This window comes from Saimiri boliviensis, chromosome 13 (assembly GCF_048565385.1).
Source record: "Saimiri boliviensis isolate mSaiBol1 chromosome 13, mSaiBol1.pri, whole genome shotgun sequence".
In the NCBI taxonomy this organism is placed as follows: Eukaryota; Metazoa; Chordata; class Mammalia; order Primates; family Cebidae; genus Saimiri; species Saimiri boliviensis.
The window spans coordinates 91,757,372-91,779,005 of NC_133461.1; the positions used below are offsets into that span (position 1 = coordinate 91,757,372).

At 34.8% G+C, this 21,634-nt stretch overlaps 1 protein-coding gene across 1 annotated transcript in view; it reads right to left on the reverse strand.

Annotated features, from left to right (window-relative positions):
• MSR1 (macrophage scavenger receptor 1) overlaps window positions 1-14,857 on the reverse strand; it is a 568,786-nt gene extending 553,929 nt beyond the window's left edge. The window contains exon 1 of the mRNA XM_074383955.1: window positions 14,785-14,857. The gene's annotated coding sequence lies outside the window, so the exon portion shown is untranslated. The remainder of the gene's footprint in view (window positions 1-14,784) is intronic.
• Window positions 14,858-21,634: the final 6,777 nt, after the last annotated feature.

A 21,634-nucleotide genomic window follows, 5' to 3' on the forward strand; every position in this document is an offset into this window, starting at 1 on the left:
ACACACAGGGTGAATACCATATGACAATGAAGTCAGAGATTGGGTTTATGCACCTCTAAGTCAATGAATGCCAAAGATTGGCTGTAAACCAACAGGAACTGGGAAGACACAAGGATTCTCCTCTAAATTGTGAGATAATAAATTTCTGATAGTTTAAGCCACCAAGTTTGCGTAGTTTGTTATGGCTGCCTAGGAAATGAATACAGCCCTTAACTAGAGAAATTAGAAAAAAAATCCAAAGGATGTAGAAATAAATGAGAATAAAATAAAGGTCATTAACTTTAAGATGATAAATGATAAACACAAATCAATAAAGAGCATATTGATAATAAACATCAAAAGTTGGTGTCAAAAGATGAATACAGATGAATACACTATTAGAAATCTAGAAAAACAGCGTAAAGAATAAAGAATAAGATATAAAGGAAATAATGAACATCAATTGCTAAGTAAGGACTTCAAGAAAGAAAATAATATACAACTTGGCAATTAGTAAAATGAGGTCTACATGTAACATTTGGGGTCTAATTTGTAGAATTTTCAAAACATGATCAAGTATAAGAAACATACAAAAAGTAACACTTTATGTTCAACAACTATTAATAGAAATGTTTCCATTAAGTCAAGAATTCAACCAATCCAAAACAATGAGAAAAGAATAAAGAAAAAGTAAAAGCTGTTTTTATTTGTAGAGATGATACCCTACATAAAAAATCAACACAAATCATTTTAAACTAAGTATTAAGAAGAAACTTTAGCAAGATTACTCAATCCATCCCAATGACAAAATTAATACATTGCTAAACACTATTAGTAACCAATTAAAAATGTAATGAATCCAAAATACCTCATTCACAAAGCAACATTTATAACACACAAATTAATAACCAAATTTATAATTATATGACATAGCTAGTAATCTATTAAATACAATATATAAAATGCTTACATCTAACAGTTCAGGATTTCTTGCTTTCTAAGGTTCCATGAAAATTTAAGGTTACTAGGAATAAGAATGCTAATTCACATATAAATACATAATTGTATTCTCTCTTTTTTTTGAGGCAGTCTCACTCTGTTGTTCAGGCTAGAGTGCAGTGGGATGATCATGGCTCACTGCAGCCTCAACTGCCTGGGCTTAAGTGATTCTTCCACGTCACCCTCCCAAGTAGCTGGGACTACAGGCGTGTGCCATTGCACTTGCCTAATTTTTGTGCTTTTAGTAGAGGTGGGGTTTTGCCATGTTGCCCAGGCTGCTCTTGAACTCATGAGCTCAAACAGTCCGACCACCTCAGCTTCCCAAAGTGCTGGGATTACAGGCGTGAGCCACTGTGCCTGGCCTGTATTCTTATTAACAAATAATTTTATATAATTTGTAGATTATTTTAAAGTTATTTATTCAAAAAAAATTTTAAAAACAGTAAGAGGAGAGAAATATAAGGAAAGTTAATCAATATATAAATATATTTAATAAAAGTTACTAAAAAAGAATAATTTCATATAAAAAAGGATCTTATGGTAAAATCTTGCCCTAAAATAAAATGACTGATTATTTAAAAAAAATTAGAATAAGTCAAAAGCCCAAGCATGTCATAGTTGGTGTGTGTAAGTCATAATAAGGTGCATGAAGAAGAATTTCTTTAAAAAAATTTTGTATATGATTAAATTTGCTATAATTAAAAGAAAAAAAAAAGAAAAATCATAACATTTAATCTCAATTAATAGAAACATTTACCAAGATACAGGGTGGAAAAATAACAACAACCCTTGAACAGCACAAGTTTGATCTTTGCAGGTCCACTTATACGTAAGTTTTCTTCTACCTCTGCCATCACTGAGGTAACAAAGCCAACCACTCCTCTTCCTCCTCCTCAGCCCACTCAGCATGAAGACAAGGATGAAGAACTTTGTGATAATCCATTTGTAGTTGATAGAAAACATTTTTTCTTAGGATTAAGAAAATCATAATCATAAGAGAAGTTTCTTTTCTCCAGCTTTAAGAATATGGTATGTAATATATATACAAAATAGGTGTTTACTATCCATAATATCATTGCCAAAAGACCATAAGAGGTATTAATCAATTGTTTCCACTATGAGCTTATGGTCGACGGTATGCTATTAGTAGTTAAGTTTTTGGAGAGTCAAGTTTATATGCAGATTTTTGACCTCACATGGGATTGGTGTCCCTAATTCCCACATTATATAAAGGTCAACTGTATATTTTGAAGTGTCAAATTTTCCTCATAAATTTATAAATTCAGCAAACATTCAAAAAATTGACAACATTGTAAATTATTGGAAAGACAGAAAGTATGGAGTATAACAAATTACAAAGCAGAACATAAAACTATAGTCACTAAAAAAGTGTTACTGGTGCAGAATGAAAGAATAGAATTAAATGTTCAGAAAGAGTCTTATGTAAATATATAAAAGATTATCATAGATTAGTATAAGTCATTGGTGAAAATATCCAATTTTCCTATTATAAATATATGCCCACCACATATTGAAATTAAAAGTACATTTCTGATAGATCAGAGAGATGGAACTTTCATACACATGAAAAAACTACTGCATTAATTCACCGCTGGTGATGGTCTAAATTTACAAATTCTTTCTGGAGGGAATTTGGCAATACTCATTAAAGTGTTACAATGTGTATCACATAGGAATTTAGAGTTCATTTTATTTTGTGAAGCCCAAGGATATAAACTAAAGAGAAATGTACAGGGGAGGTCACTGTAATATTATATGTACCAGTGAAAAACTGAAAATGACTGAACTGTCTATCAATAGGAACTAGTTAACTAAACTTACACATAAACAAATGCTATTTAACAGTTACAAGGAATGGCCTAGAATGATAAACATTGCTATTGTTTGAATATGTCATAAATTCATATTAGAAACGTAATTCCCAATGCAACAGTATTGGGATGTGGAGCCTAGCAAGAGGTGATTAGATCATGAAACCTCTACCCTTAATGTTGTTATCACAGAGTGGATTCATTATCATAATAGTGGACTTATTCTATAAGTGAGTATAGTCCCCTCTTCCTCTTTTTCTCTCTGTTGCCCTTCTGACTTCTGCCATGAGATGATGCAATACAAAGGCCCTCAGCAGATGTTAGCACCATACTCTTGGACTGCCCAGCCTGCAGAACTGTAAGCTAAATATACTTCTATTGTTTATTAATTACCCAGTCTCAGGTATTCTATTATAACAACACAGCATAAACTAAGACAAACACTAATATGAAAAGTATCTAAGACATTGACAAGAGAAGTAGGCAAGCAGCACAATATATTTTCTTAGAACTTTATTTTACATAAGGATGTTTTTGTGCATATCCTTCTTACATATATGTACTCTAATAAAGGATTAAATAATAGATTGCTCATTTTTCTGTGTTGGAAAGTAAATTGGTGCAGAGGAAGGAGTTGAAAAGTAATTTTCACCTTTTGCTCTGTACCCTTTAAAAAATTATTTTACTAATGACATAAAATAAATTTAAGAGAAAGTGTTAAAGCAGCCTTTTAACATTCTATTTCTACCATGATGCATTCTTAATACCTCAAGTCACATACTTAACCTCTTTATCAGCTTTAGAGATCAACTTGTTAAAAGAATTAATATAAAAATAACTTAGAAGAAACAGCTTATTAGTGTGATTTATTTTTGTTTTTTATTTATTTTTTTTTTTTTTGCCCATGAAAATTATTCTCTGCACCTTGAGTGTACACAGGGCTGTGCTCGAGAACTCCACAGCTCATTTCCTTATTTAATGTCAACTTTCAGACCTGAGCATGCGTAAGTATAGGTAGCAAGTAGTAGAAAATAAATCCTCTGTGAAAGGCATTAAAAATTACAGATTTAGGATATTCTTTTCACCAAGCATTTTGCATCCCAGATAACCGGTGGCTTTTCAGACTCTGAAATATGTTGGGCTTACCTGGATTTCAGTTCAATCAGTTATACCTGCCTAGAATCCTTCATTTTCCTTATTGCAGAAATTGCCTACTCAATAAAGAGCAAAAGCTATGCACATGAAATTAAAGAAGTCATTAGAGTTAGATAAATAGTGGAACTAATAAAACTAATGAAAAAATATTCTTTTAAATCTGCTGGTGAATCACTTCATGTGCCAAACTCAATTTTAAAGCTTCGTGAAAGTTGAATTTGAAGAGTTGATCAAAGTCAGGCTGAAGTTATTTAGCATAACTGAAAGGAGAACATGCTATTTAAGAACATTTTTAAAATTTGTTATAAATTGGCAAGATACGTCTCCTAGAACTCAGGGCTCCTTCAGTTGTAGGCAAGGATGAACACTTTAGCTGAGAAAAAGCACTTGTTTTCCAAGCCTCTTTTGTTCTACAAAATGGGTGAAAAAGAAACTCCAGTCACCCACGCCTCTCTGTCCCTCATCTCACACCCTGGCTAATTCTAGTTACCCCAAGTCCACTACATGTAACTGTATGCCCTCCCTCCTCTATATGTCACTGCTATAGATTAAATTGATCCCTTCCCCCATTAAAGTCCTAACTTCACTGCTATAGATTAAATTGATCCCTTCCCCCTATTAAAGTCCTAACTTCAAGTACCTCATAATGTGATCTCATTTGAAAAGAGACTTTACATAGATACTTAGATACTCAAGTTAAGATGAGATTATTAGGGTCGACTCTAATATGACTGTCATCCTTATAAAAGGGAGAAATTTGGACATGGGGAAAAAACACAAACAGAAAAAGCAATGTGAAGACACATGGGGAGAAGACAACCATGCCACTGTAGTGATACATCCACAAGCCAAGGATCATCAAGTGTTGCCAGCAAGAATCAGTAGCTAGAAAAGGCAAGTTATGATTTCTCTCTAGAGTTGCCAGAGGGAAGACAACCCTATTGACATCTTGACTTAGGACTTCTAGCCTCCAGAACTGTGGTTCAGTAAATTTCTGATGTTTTAACCTACCTCATTGTTGGTAGTTTAAGGCAGCCCTAACAAACTATGACACTCATAACCATGAGAAGTTCCAGACATCTCAGTCACATGTAAGCCACTACCCTCTAATCTCCATGAGACTCTTCACATCCAGTATTCTGCCCGACTATTCACTCCTCCCCAGTGCTGGAAGATTCCACTGTGCACTGTGGACTTATTGGTCCACTGTCAGCAAAAATCTCTTTACCCTGAATCTCTTTTCCATATATTCAGTTGATTTTCTTGATCTGACAGAAACTAAGCTCTTCGAAGGACACTGCTTTCCTTACTACCCATCCAATTTCCCTCCCACGCCCTTTGTATGCACCTTTGAGTGCGTAGCTGAGCAGTAAAACCACCATGTTCTTTTATGTCAGTCCCAGATTGCTTTCCCTCTTGCCTACCTAAAAAATTCCATTAAGACTCTATGTCAATAGACTCTGTTATGTGACAGGTACTGTCATGACTACTCATTTCTGCTTTTATCCACTCATTCTTGGGAAAATCCATCACTTTTCTTTGACTTGACTCCTGACTCCCTGCTTTCTATTTCTTCATTTCTAAAATGAAGAATGTACATCCTCATGATCCTTCAAACTGGGTTCTCAGTTTCTCAAACTTCCCTATTCCCAAGATATTTTATCTTTACCTTCACTTAGCAACTCATTTCCATAATCACCCTCTAGACCTAGTCATTACCAACATACTTAACTTCTGTTGTCTTAATTGCAGCATCTTACTGATCACAGTCTCCTATCTTTTCCATTTGTTTTCTGCAGTACACAACTCCTACACCATGTTTATCAACCCATTAGTCCTCCCATCTTTTCACTGTCTTTCTCACCCACAGGTTGCCCCTCATCCATGCTTATATACAGGACAAATTTCCATGAGGGCAAACCTATAATCACTACCTAGCATACAATACCAATTATCCTGCCTCTTTCTCACTGCCATATTCACCTGGGGGGGAAAAAAACATAAACCTGATAAATTATTTACCTTGTCAGAGCCTGCACCTGTGCAGTTAAATGTGGCTGGAGTTAAAAGCTTTGCGATTAAAAGCAAGCTGGTAATGCTTGCTTTTATTCAAGCATGATACTCTTCCTAGGCCAATTACTTTTTCTGTATTCTGTATTTCAGTCGTATACTTCTCTTATCTCTTCAAACCTTGATTATCTCTTTCCCCACCTTCCTTCTAAACTGATAATCTTTCTTCATTGAGAAAAATGAAGTGACCACTAGTAAAATGTCAAAGAATGCCACCACCACATATGCCCCACCTCCCAAGTTTCTGTATATACATCCCTGACATCTGTTTCTAGGAATTAACTGTTTGTCTTCTGCCTAAGGTCAGCCTCTTCAGTGGGTACTTGATCCTATTTCTCATTGCTTGCTTAATGCTCCAGAATGTCTCCCCTCTCTAATATAACCACACACTTTTTCCTCTCTCGCAAATCAGTCTTACGAGTACATCAACTTGATGATATTTTCTATTATAAAAACACAACGAAACTATGTAAAAAAGCGCTAAAATCCACTTCTTGCCAGTCACTGCACCATTTCTCTGTGCCACTTTACAGAAAAACCCCCAAGTGTTCCATAATCACTGTCTCCTCTTTCCATGGTCTTCCCTATCTATCTTTTAATTTCTCTACAATCATTATGAATTGAATTGTTCCTTCTACAAATCCATATGTTGAAGTCTTAACCCTCAGTATCTCAGAATGTGACCTTATCCAGCAATAACGCTGTTGAAAGTGTAGTTGTACAAGATGAGGTTATAATGCAGTAGTTTGCTAATCCAATATGACTCTTGTTCTTATTAAAAAGGGAAACTTGGACACTCACACACACACAGACACCCCTCAAGCACCTTATATAGATCACGGTATAGATCAGGGTGCTGCTTCTACAAGCCACAGAATACCAAAGATTATTGAAAAATCATTAGGACTTCCATTAAGTCTGTGTCGATAGACTCTATTGCATGACATGTACTGTCCTGGCTACCCATTTCTCTTGACTATTCATTTCTGCTGTTAACCCACTCCTTCTTAAGTCAACCCATCACTTTCCTATGATTTGGCTCCCAATTCCCTGTTTTATTCTGCATTTCTAAAATAAAATCCTTTCAATTTAATATATCTCCTCATGATCCTTCAATCAACTTTTCTTTATCTTAATTGCAGGAACAGATTCTTCCTCATAGCCCTTGAAAGGAACCAACCCTGCCAACAACTTGATTCCCGTCCCCCCCCCCCCCCCCCCCGCCGCCTTTTTTTTAATTTATTTTCCTGAGATGGAGTTTCGCTCTTGTTGCTCAGGCTAGAGTGCAATGGCACAATCTGGGCTCACTGCAACCTCTGCCACCCAGGTTCAAGCAATTCTCCTTCCTCAGCCTCCCCAGTTGCTGGGATTATAGGTATGATCCACCGCACTCAGCTAATTTTGTATTTTTAGCATAGACAGGGCTTCTCCATGTTCATCAGGCTGGTCTCAAACTCCCGACCTCAGGTAATCTGCCCGCCTTGGCTTCCCAAAGTTCTGTGATTACAGGGGTGAGCCACCACAGCTGGCCAATTCCCCATTTCTAACCTCCAGAGATGTGAGGCAATCAACTTCTGCTGTTTGTGCCACTCAGTTTGTGTTTCTTGGCTAAAGCAGTCTTACCAAACCAATACATCAACCAAGCATTTACTCTACCACTTAAGTGCAATTGGTCTTACCTATGTTCCTATAATCTATACATTGCTAAAGCCAAGGTAAATTATCAGTCCAGATCTGTGCTTGTTGGGTCAGCATCTCAGGTACAACACCTGCCAAATTTTGCTTCTGCCACTCTGAGAGCTCTCTCTCTCTCGGTTTCCTTTACTTGGTTCTATTTCTCCACCTCTCAGCTTAGGAGGGCTTTCAGGGCTAAATGTCCGGCACTCTTCATTACTTAAATGTACTCGCATAGAGTGTCACTGTAAATATCATCCATTGCTCATGCCTCTCAAATTTATGTCCCCATCCTAAAACTCTTTGCTGAAATCTAGACTTTTACACCCAAGCTCTCCTTAAAATTCTTCATTTGGATATTAACAGACATCTCAACCTTAATATGTTCCCAAAGTAACCTGTGATCTTCTCTCATGGTTGTCCTCCCACAGTCTCTCCCTTCCGCTGATGACACTGTGTTCCACCTGTTGTTTAGTCTGGAAGCCCTGGTGAAATCAACTCCTCTGTCTTTCACAAACCCTATGTAATCCTTCACATGATCCTGTTGCATCTAGTTACATAATACATCCGGAATTGTCAGCTTTCCCAACCTCCTCCATTACCACCCTCATCTGAGTCATGTCACATGACACTTCCCCTGAAATACTGCTCTCGGCATACATGATCGCCCTCTGTCTGAATACATTTGTGTTGCTATCACAAAATACACAGACCGGGTAATTACATAGAACAGAAATTTGTTTCAAACAACTCTGATGGTTGAAAATTCTCAGATCAAGGAGCAGGCATCTGGTGTCTGGTGAATGCCTGCTTGATGTGGCCTCACATGGGAGAAAGCGGAAGGGCAAAAGGGGCCAAACTCCCTCGTCAAGCCCTTTTATAACAGCATTAATCTATTCATAAGGGCAAAATCCTCATGACCTAAACACCTCTCAGAAGGCCCACCTCCCAACACTGTTGCATTGGGGATTAAATTTCCAACAAATAAATTCAGAGGGACACATTAAGAGCATAGCATCCTCTACGGTCTATTCAAAGCACAGCAGCCAAGATGTCCTTTGGAAACATAAGTCAGACTATGGCTCTCCTCTGCTCAAAATCCTGCAGTGATTCCACATTGGTTTCATGGGAAAAGCTAAAGTCCTAAACATTTACACTAGGGCACTCAGCTTCCCTTTAGTGTTCAAGTACATGTCTTGCCTCTTCTTCCCTGCCTTCTCCTCCCACACAGAGCATTCTTGCTTCTCCACAACTAAGGCAGGCACTCAGTCACTTCACAACCTTTGAACTGACTGCTCCTTCACCTTATAATTCCCTGATCCAAGAAATCTACTTGGCTATCTCTTTTAACATTTTATACATCTTTGCCTGAACATCACTTTCTCATAGAAGATTACTCAGAACTCTTGCATTTAAAATAGAAATAGAAATTCTTTTACACTGTTAGTGCGGGGTGTAAATTAGTTCAACCATTATGGAAGACAGTGTGGCGATTCCTCAAACATCTAACCAGAAATATCATTTAACCCAGCAATCTTATTACTGGATATATACCCAAAAGAGTATAAATCATTCTGCTATAAAGATACATGCACACATGTTTATTGCAGCACTGTTCACAATAGCAAAGACTTGGAACCAACCCAAATGCCCATCAATGATAGACTGTACAAGGAACATGTGGCACACATACACCATGGAATATTACACGGCCATAAAAAAGATGAGTTCATGTCCTTTGCAGGGACATGGATGAAGCTGGAAACCATCATTCTCAACAAACTAACAGAAGAACAGAAAACCAAACACTGCATGTTGTCACTCATAAGTGGGAGTTGAACAATGAGAGAACATATGGACACAGGGAGAGGAACATTATACCCTGGGGCTTGTCAGGGGGTGGGGAGCTAGGGGCAGGTTAGCATTAGGAGAAATACCTCAAGTAGATGACAGGTTGATGGGTGCAGCAAACCACCATGGCATGTGCATACCTATGTAACAAATCTGGATGTGCTGTACATGTATTCCAGAACTTAAAGTAAAATAATTTTTTAATAAAGAACGCTACTTTATCCCAGAATGTCTGACCCTTCTAACTTTGCCTTATTGTTTCCATTCTAATGACATAATACAACAAGATCTTATAATATGCAATATATAGGAAAATCAAGTTACCATGTATTAACATGACAGTTTTCATTTTAACAATCATAGGTAAATATATACAGACACTAACACATGTGCACATACACCCATATATACCCCTTACTGAGTATAATACTCTCAAAATCACTTAAGCATTTATTATTAAGCATACTTTCCAGATAAGAAATCTAAGTCCCAAGGTTGTACAGGTAGTATGAAGAAAGTAATTAAAATCCTATGTCTATCCTTCCAAAACTCCCTATACTCTATTGCCTTTAACAGTGGAATTCGAAATTGATCATGAAATTTTTCAATTCCCCAGTACATGATAGAAAATACATCCAATGTTTTGGGATTTTTCAGTATAAAGTTCATTTAGCAATAATTCAGCAGATGAATGTACATGCTGCTTCTTGTGTCTAGGTAAATCATCATTAATCCAAGTCAGAAGATTATTCCCAGAGTTAAATCTGTGGAAAAACCTAGCAACTGAAAATGTACACTATTCAATCGTTAATTTGCAAGGCTTTTCAGTGACAGATTGATCTGATGAAGTCATGAAAGACACTCAAAAGAATGAGGATAACTGACTGGAACAATTTGATTGAAATTTGTTTTTGAGTTATCCACCAAAATACGCCTTTCTATCATTTTAGATGAGCACAGCCTTCCTGAATAAAGACTCTATGTGTTTTCCAGACTTCCCTGTGTTTCAGTGGGGCCCCGTTACTAACATGTGGCTAATGGTATAGAATCAAACATGAGCTCCGCAACTTCTGGAATGCATTTTTTAAGAGAGTGCATATAACTTCCACCTTTCTTTCTTGCTTGAATCTGGATGCCTTTTTTTTTTTTTGGTCCCAAAGAAACCATTTTGGAGCATGTTTAACTCTTGGCTATCTGATCTGGAATAACTTATTTAGCTTCTCTGTGTTTCAGATTCCAAATTTATAAAATAAATAATGTATCTTCTGGGAATGCTAAGAGTTGAATATAACATGCATGGAAAAATAGTAACAAATTAGCCAGTCCTCCAAAACATTGATAGCCAGAAAGAGGGAGTAGAGGTAAATATCCTTTTCTATCCTTCATATTCTAAAAAAACTCATATAGAATCTTGTGATATACTAATAGATACTTAAAATAAAAAAATGAGGAGACTGGATTTCTCTACTTCTGTACTCTAACTAAAGAGTTCATACACAAGACCTTGAACAGACTCCAGAGAAAAACAGGCCTCCACTGGATTCATCCTAATTTCTAACACTCATTTCTATGGAGAGTTAATGCCTCTAACCAAACTTTTTCCATTGGCAGGACTTTCTCTGAGCACAGAGTCTCAACAAACATATATTTTAACGGTGTATGGTTTAACTGCAATAAGATTGTCTTTATAATTTTGGAAAAATTTTAAGTTCCTACCATGCTAAGAAACATACACACACACACACACACACACACACATAACTCATATGTACATAAATTATTAATGGCGTCTGACTGTTCCTTGGGCCATGAATAATCTCACCAAGTACTAGTCAAACTCTTAACACTGTATATGCCAATATGCTACTTATTTAATTTCTTGAATATAAATATTTCCAAATGGAAACCTTATTAAATGTGTAGTTTTTGAGATTTTTAATAAAAAGTAAACATTGATGTCAACATTGCTTTACATTTATTGTATTTAAATAACTCTGCCGCCTCCACACTACCACATATATTGTATGCTGAGTATTTTCAACTTCAAATACATAGTGAGAAACATTTACCAGTGGGAATGCATTTACAGAGTTTTATATCAATTACACATAATTTTGTTTATTCCTGGACATGATGTACTTTATTTCATTTTTATAAGTAATTCTTATATAGCAAAATTAGTTAAGTGTTCTTCTTAAGTAACAGGAAATGAGTTTACTTACAACTTGAAGAATTACAGAATGCCTATGCTTTTGTAAAAGTCCTGAAGAGCTTACTCACTCCAAGGTCATGCTTCTCTTAAAATTCTGATTGGTACAACTATTAGATTAACACATGATTTTCCTAAATATTAACAGATTTGATCATCAGCTTTTTGATCTGCCAAATTTACTCTTGAGTTCTGCGGTCATTATAAAGTAGAAAAGTGCACTGAACAGTATCTGTCCCCATCTCAAATATACTGTCACAGTCTCCACCAACATTAATTGTGAGTCAAAGAAAAACACACGTGTAGATATACTGAGAAGCCTTTACATACTTAAATAGGGTAAACATTTTTACATACTACCTCAAATTGTGCAGCAATTTTTCAAGAAGAAATGATGATCGCAAAACAATATTGCTCTAAAGTATTTCTGTATAATACTATAAATATAAAATGAAAGAACAAACAATGACAATAGTAATTGATAAATTACTAGCTGCCTGTATTTTTAATACAAGACAAATAAATTAAATATGTAATAACGCTATGAAGAAGGGTCTTTGATTTTCCACAGAGCTAAGAAATGGCAAAGCTGAGAGTTGTTTTTTGACAACGAAGTATGTATTTTAGCTAGCAACCGCATCCCCAATAAGTTTCACATTTGCAGCCTAAAAAGGAAAGTTGTTAATTTCTTTTGCTTAATTTTATTTAAATTTCCATATAGTACCAAGGGTAGGGTGGAATGGAGTTTATGTTTTGGTTTAGATGCACAAGAGGATTAAAAACGTTATTTTTGAGATCCAGGCATTGTGTTAGGGAATAGAGATAAAGATAATCATTTATTTTCTCATTATAAAATCCTCTTTAGTTCCTTTTGTGATCAAAGTAATAGAATTACAAAAAGAGTAATCTTAAAGAGACTATGACTACATGAGGTTTATTTGGATAAGATGTGGTTTCAAGAGTACAAAATTTTAAGCTAAATAATTTAAGCTAATATATGATATTTCAGGTTTTAACTATTTAAATTTGTGTATCTAAAACCTTAATGCTATCACAATATTATAACCTGAATCTCATTAGTTATTTTTAAATAAAATTATTATTGTTCTTTAAAATTATTTATAATTTTCAACTAAGACCCATTTTGATTTAAATGTCTTGGTACATACTTAAATATTTATATGGTATTCACATTATATAAAAAATGTAGTCTTCCTGTGACCCTCAGAAAGACTATCAACTTACAATACTATTATATCTGAGACAGTTGATAAGCCTGTGACAGCCACAAAATTATATCTAGCTAATCAACAAATTAAAGTCGTATTTCTGAAGTGTCACAAAGTTGGAAAACACTTAAGTAGAAGCACTTTTTATTCCAGTTACTGGATTTCCTTACTATTAAAAACAATAAAGCATACTGTGGAAAATCAAGAAAATGCAGCAAAATATCAAAATAAAATAATTAAACACTTATAATCCCCTGACCATAAAGATACTCATTTGTACTATTTTGGTGAAATGAAACACTACAAAATGGACCTATGTATATTTTAAACTTGTAATATACAACATTTTCTCATGAGCACTTCCTCAAGGAAGTGGATTTACCTTTATGTTTTTATCTTCAAACCTGCACATTCGGCACATGTAACCCAGAACTTAAAATATACTAAAAAAAATTTTTTTTTAGAAAAATACAAATAAAATAAACCTCAGGTCATTTCCATTGCTCTGTTCTGTGTCTATGTATTTTATTAATTTGTATTATTTAAATTACAAAGTCATTATCTTGATATTAATCCCCCAAATGTTAAAAATGTTCTATAATCATTAAATGACATTACATGTGCATAATTATTCAAATACATATGATTTTATTTTTATTTGGGAGCTAAATCCTGAAAATAATACCACCACGTAATATATCTGGTAGAAATTTCATGGATAATGCTATATATGTATATATACATATACACACACACACACACAATTGTATCACTTAGATGTAATTCTATATTTTACAATCCTACTTCCTTGTTCATCCTACTTTTGTTAGGAGTTACACGTATTAATATGTGCAATAATAATTTGTACATAAGCTTTAACTGACTTAGGAGATAACCATTTTGTTTTCCTCTACGTCCTTAAAAATTCCCCCCAACCCAGCCAAACAATTAATTAATCTCCCAAATGAACAAAACATTATGTTCTAAAGTCATCATAACACAAAAAAAATCTGAAAATGCTCCCAATACCTTAAAATCAAAGTTATAATGTAACAATCTTTTCTCAACGCACAGCTGAATTCTCTGGAAAATAAGGTAAGCAGGAGGCCACCTGACCCTCAAATCAAGCAGAGGCTAACAAAATAGAGCAAGAAGCACGCACGTAGCAGGATTCTCCGGGAAGTTAGTCATAATTGAGATTTGGGTATAAAATCACGTCCTTCGGAAAGGCTACTTAACCCTAAGATGGTTTGCGAAAAATATTTCCACCAGCCTAGGGTGAGTAGAAAGAAATTTCCTTGTCTTGACACGCACCCTGGGTTGCGAGGGGCGGCAGGTGTGGGGAAGTGGAGTAGAGAGAAAAATCTCCTGAAAATTGAAGGTCACTTGTGTTTTCTGAGAACCCCAGGTGAGAGGGGAGACCAGAAGCCGACTCATTTTAACAGAAGTAAAAACTTATCTGTTACAGTGGGCACATTCTCAAACAGATCTTGCTGCATTCCCATACATAACCTCCCCAGGTATAAAGCTATAGAATTAAAAACAAACAAGCAAACAACCCTTACACTCCAAAGTAATATATACATGAAGAAATAGGCAGGTAAAGTAGTCTGCAGAAGTAACAACAAAATTAGCTATCTGAGGACTTCAGTTAGTGGAATCCTAATAAATGTTTTTTAGTAAAAATATGGAAATACTAACAAGATACCCCAAACTGGTAACTTATTAACAACAACAACAAACAGAAAAAAAAAAAAAAAAAAAAAAAGAGGTTTAACTGACTCACAGTTTCGCTTGGCTGGAGAAGCCTCAGGAACTTAAAATCGTGGCGGAAAGCACCTCCCTCCCCCGCGGCAGGAGACAGTGTGGCGGGAAGCTGGGGGAAAAGGCCCTTTTAAAACCGTCAGATCTCGTGAGAACGCAATAACCAGGAGACGAGCACAGGGAAAACCGCCCCCATTATTCAATTATCTTCACCTGATCTTACCCTTGACATGTGGGAATTATTACCATTCAAGGTGAAATTCGGGTGCGGACGCAGATCCAAACCATACCAGGTGATATTCGAAGAGGCTAATGACAATCAATTTTCCATGACATAAATTTTCTAAGACTTAAATCTTCACATTCAAGCAGCTCAGTATTTCTTTAACATGATCAAATACATGAGAAAAAAAAATCTCACCTTAATACATGCATTAGAGTTAAACCACAGAACTTCAAAAACAAGAGAATCTAAATAAACCAAACTTAGAAAACAGGTATTAGCAACAAAGAAATGACAGTGATCCTAACAAGTAGCCTGGTTAGTGGCATAAAAAAGAAGCCAAAAGACATTTGAGAAATGCCGTCTGGTGTTGAGTGGAAACACCTGGTTTCCTCTGGGATTCTAACACCAGCTAAGATACTGTTCAAGAGTTGTATAGATGTTTTCATGAGATGGCTGAAAGTGATTAGCACTAATATTTTTTTAAAAGACTTTCTTCAAGAATAAGTACATTGAACCCTAAAAGAGAGGAGAATAAACAAATATAAACCACGATTAAAACTAAACAAGTGCTGATTATGTGAAACAATTAAAAAAGGAATTCTGTGTCCTTTGTAGGGACATGGATGAACCTGGAAACCATCATTCTCAGCAAACTGACACAAGAGCAGAAAATCAAACACCGTATGTTCTCACTCACAGGCGAGTGTTGAACAATGAGAACAAATGGACACAGGGAGGGGAGCACTACACACTGGGGTCCACTGGGGGGAAATGGGGGAGGGACAAGGGGGTGGGGAGGTGAGAAGAGATAGCACGGGGAGAAATGACAGATACAGGTGAGGGGACGGAAGGCAGCAAACCACACGGCCATGTGTGTACCTATGCAACAATCTTGCATGTTCTTCACATGTGCCCCAAAACCTAAAATGCAATTAAAAAAAAAAGGAATTCTATTTAGTCGTTTTATGAAGGTTAGAACTTTAATAATGGAGCCAGGAACACAAGAATAAGAGAAGAAAAATGAACAGATTTAAGGCTACCTAAGATCTTAGGAAGGGGGTTAGAGATACTCAGTAGTTTCAGTGATAGTTTTGTGAAATGGGGATGTTGCAAATTTAAGAATTTAAGAATAAAGGGAAATATAAGACCAAACAGCAAAATATTTTGAAAGCATTATATAATAAAAATGGAAAAAAAAATCACCAAATAATTTGGAATAAAATTGATATAATTACTAACTGTTGACACATTAGTAAATAACTAAGTTTTATATGGCCCTTATGATGTGCCAAGCATTTTTCTAAGTATGGCACATGTATTTCTTCATTTAGTAGTTCATTAAAGACAGTATGTATTATGTTAAACCATTAAATTAGAAAAAATAATTAACCATTGAGTATCTATTTCTAGAAAGATATGAGTTACTAAAGGTCTCAAGAAATAAAAATCTGAATAAATCCATAGATATTAAATACATTTAGTTTTGAGAACTTGAGAGTTGAAAAAGGTCTTCTTGAAGGATGGTTAAAGACTATACATGGAGAAAATTAAGGTACTTCTGTTTCATACCCTGACTGAATTCCTGTTTAGTAAATTAGCGTCTGCGTGTGTATACAGTTCAGCATAGCTGGAAATTATAAATTCAAATACAAGTAATGACTAATTATTTAAAGGAAGGTCTAAGGGCTGCCTTAGGCTTTGTGGGGTGTGTTCCACATGACCCATGAGCATGATGTACCTTAGAGTTCAGGGTATGTGAACACTGCACACACAATCTGAAAAATGACACACGAAGGCCTCAGGGAGCAAAATCATGATGTTTTATTACAAAAATATGCATAATTTAAAATAAGTGGAGAGGAATTTTAACTTGAACACATAGGAGTTGATTATAAAATTATCTATTCTCTTTTAAATGATTGATATACTACATAAATTTTAAAAGTAAAACAATATACAGGTGCAGTTTCTTTGACAGAAAGAAGTATCCACTACGAATGTTAGAAGTGGAACTTTTCATTTTTAAAGATGTAACACTTTTAATCAAAAGCTTTTAAAATGTAAAAAATACTGAAATGCTCTGTTAATGAAGCAAATAAATGAATGAGTTCATTCTTAAACCTTTATTTAAGCTATTAATTTTCTTATTCCATTATAAATAGTAGCCCTCAGTTTCCCCTTAGTTAAATTCAAGAGCTTGACTGGGCTCTCAGATTCTATTTAAATTAAACTTTGTATAGTTTAATGATTTGCAATTCAAAGCTTCTGACTTCACTTGAGCTATACAAATATAGGATTCATTTCTTAAGCAAGGGTCTTAAATTATATTAACATTATATGTTACCTAGCAAATTAACCAGGTATATCAATTCTTTTTGTAAACATCTTACCAATAAAACAAATCTGATAATTCATTTTGGGAATATATTTTAATCAATAATCTTGTCATATTCCAAGAACTCAGCATGCCGCTTTCAATTACAAATCTTGTAGTTCTAACTGATATATTTTCTATTAGGTCATTATGTTTAACCTCAAATGTCACTAAGTTCCTTTGTAAAGAGATAATATTTTCTTCTAAAGTGAACTGAAAACTGATGGGAAAAGTTATTTTATCAAACTATAATCTATTGTTTCAGTTATAGAGAAATTATACACAGAAAAGAATATGAAGAACTCCATAAAATCATTATGACAAAAAGAATTGCCAAAACAATAGTTTAAAAGTGTTGTCTTCAGGAATGACATGAAAAAACTTCAAAATAACTTAACATTTTCATGGCCAACCTGTGAAGTATTTTAAATCCAATACAATTGAATACCATATGCATTCACAGAAAACCTAAAATGAGTCTTGTTGCTTAAATAATCTAACAACAGAATTATATCCATAATAATATGCTTTTTTGCTGACTTTCAATTGTTCATGTGTTTTACTTTTTCTACAGAAATACAATATTCTAATGTTTAGTAAAGGTCACTATCAACTATAGCATGAAGTGAAAATAATACAAGATTTTTTAAATTTCCATCATAACCATCTTACAGTGTACAAAATGTTTCTGAAGATGAATGTTGGATGTTTTTGTACTGTGCATTTTTCTAGTTGCTGCAGGTATCCAGTGAACTAGAAAAAGACCCTGATTTATGCTAATAACTTCATTTTGGAGGTACTTGGAAAGCACTCATGGGGGTTCAAGAGAGAGAAGGAGATAGAGGAAGAGTTTGCTGTGGACAAGCATAGCTCAGGAAACCTGCCAAGAAGAGTTGAGACTTAACGTAAGCGATCAAGGATAATCCCAGCTGACCATTCCCATACAGGGGGAGTAGAGAGGCATATGTAAGAGAGATAAAAATTAAAATGATTATTCTAAAATGCCTACTGGGGTTTTCTCAGAAAATATCATATCGGCAATAGACCTTCCTTTATAGAGGTGAATTACAATGAGGAAGACCATCATAATTTGAATGAAGGCCTTTCCCCACTTGCTGAAAACAACTAGGTTTATGATTGTATAGTTTTTAGGAAGATCAAAATATTGAAAGTAATAATAAAAAATAAATAAAAATAAAAAAATAGTAAGCACTATCAATACAAAGTTATTGAAAAAAGAGGTCCCAAACATGCTGGTTGACACAAGAGCACCAAAGTTCATTTAATACAGAGAAAATTAAATATTCAAGCAAACTCAGACTTCAGTTGAAGATTCTTGTGGAATGAAACAGATGTCTGAGGCCAAGACCTGATCAAGTCTTACAGCTTAAGAAGTGATCTCCCAAATTAAGTTATGATACCCATGGAATAAAGCTTAAGCAGAAGTAAATCAGCCATCCACACACCTAGAGGTATCATACCTGCATTTTTGCATACCCAGAGCTTTTTAAACAACAAAAACAACAATTAGAATATGTGACTAAAATAACAGGGAAGCCATAAGGGAATCAAGTAAAGATAAAAGGGCTTGGGAATCTCAATTGTTGCTGGGGAAATGGCTAGAGTGCATTTTACTTTCAACTTTTATTAGTGTTGTATTATTTCTGTGATTTCTATGAAAATGACTAAACAAATTGAAATAATACATTAATAATTCTTTTTAAATGAATAAAAAAGATCAAGCTATCTCAAAGGCAGCATAAAGGGAAAACATCGAAGCAAAACAGGTGGGACAAATAGCCAAAATTACATTGGTGAATTTACCACCAATGTGACTAATGATATTAAATGAAAATAGTAATTAAGGCAGAAATATTAAAAGATTTGGTTTTTAAAATTCAACATGAGGTTGTTTCAAGACACAAATGTAGAATATGAGAACACAGAATGACAAAGCAAGAGACAAAGAGATAGCATATAAAATACTAAGAAAAAGAAAGCTGATGTAGCTATATAGATATTGTACCAAAAATTGCTATGGTTTGCATATGACTTGCATGTCCCCACAAACTTATTTTGAAACTTGATCCCCAGTGTGGTGGCCTTGAGAGGTAAGCCCTATTGGGAAGTGTCTGGATCATGAGGGCCCTGCCCTTGAGGGTAATATCTTTCTGGTAATAGTGAATGAGTTCTAGCTCCAGTGAAACTAGGTAAGTTCTGATGGGAATTAACTAATTTCCACCATAGTGGACTGGCATAAAGCCAGGGAACCCTTCAGGTTTTGTTTATTTGCTCATTATCTGTTTCTTTGACTGTCTCTGCCATGTTTTGATGCAGCATGAAAGACCTTTGAAAGCAAGGGCCATGAAATTCCCAGCCTCCAGAATTGTGAGCTAAATAAACCTCTTTTCTTTGTAAATTACTCAGACTCAGGTTTTAAATTATAGCAACACAAAATGGATTAAAATAGAAAACTGATACCAAGAGGAGGGTGTTGCTATAAAGATATTCAGAGATGTGAAAGAGACTTTGAAACTTGATAATGAGCAAAGGTTGAAAGAGGTTGCAGAAGCAGGCTAAAAGAGAAGGTACTGACATGAACAGAGTACTAAAGGTAATTCTAGTGAGGAATATGATTTCTTAGTGAATGGTTAAGGGATTACAATAAAACACTGAGAGTAATATGGACAGTAAAGGCCATTGGCCATTTGGATGAATCTGAGTGTTTATTTGGAAACTGGAGCAAAGTTCAGACTTGTGTAGTTGCAAAGCACATGGCTTCATTGTGTCCATGCCCTAGGCTTCCTGAAAGGACAAACTTAAGACTGATGAAGTGAATTATCTGGCAGAAGTTTCTAAGCCACTTTAAAAGCAATGTGGTTACTTTTTAAAGCTTACACTCAGTTGAGGCTGAAAATAAATACTCTAAAGGCAGAATTTATGATCACAAGAGAAACAGATCATAAAAATTTGGAGAATTGACAGTCTAGCCATATGATAGAGAATTAAAGAGAGTTTTCAAGAGATAGGTGTGGGTTATGAAGGCACTACTCTCATAGGTGGGTTGGTGTGTTCTTGTAGTAATTCTAATTAATATCAACTACTACTAATTCAAGACTCTGGAATTAATAGTGAGTTCTCACTCTAGTAACACTGAATTAGTTTTCTCAAGAATGGATGACTTCCCATGGAAAATGGATTCATTCCCTGAAGAGTGAGTTTTATAAGGCCAGCACATCTCTTGAGTTTTGTCTCTCTCCACTGTCCCCTTCCCCTTTGACCATCTCTGCCATGTTATGACACAGTATGAAAGCCTTTTCCAGAAGCTAGAGTCATGCCCTTGAATGTCCCAGCCTATGGAACTGTGAGCTAAATAAACCTCTTTTCTTTATAAATTACCCAGTCTCAGGTGTTACAGTAACACAAAACAGAAAAGTCAACAGATTTTATGGTAAAATAGCATTAATAAATTTAACAGTATTTGTCATTCTGTGACTGGCTTATTTCACTTAGCATACACACACACACACACACACACACACACACACAATTATACATATATACCCAATTATATATTAAATATACTATATATATACAATTTTAAATATACACAATTATATATTATATGCACTATATATGTATACACACAATTTATGTACATGTGTGTATATATATGTGTATATATATATATACACACACACACAATTATACATGTATATATATAATTGTAGTCCCCAAGTTGGGAATGAGAGGAAAAAGTATGTAATAAAACACATTTCTAACAATAGAATTAAAAAATTACAAGATAAGCTATTATAAGCTATTATAATCTGTGGATTAAAACTACATACTGTCAAACAAGTAGCATGCCTATAGATTCGTATTTGATCAAGACATAGTTCAGTTGAAACCCACTGTCCTGGAATAATTATTAATAGCACACCACTCTCACTCTCATACGTGTTCCAATTTAAACAAAAGTTGGAAACACATGAAACGAGATCCTGAAAAAGCTTAGGAAATGTTGTTCCCATGAATCCCTTTATGCAGAATCTTCTTTTGGAACTACAGAATAAACTTCTCCCAACCAAGACATAGAAAATATACAGAAAGGTTATTTGAATGGAAGTCTTCATCTATTTAGATAAACTTAGGATAAAACAAATACGAGAGATTGATAAGAGAATATATTTTTATATGCCCCGGTAAGGAATAAATTAATAAAACTAATAAAAATTGAAAGCGAAATGGAAAAAAATTGTCAAATATTGT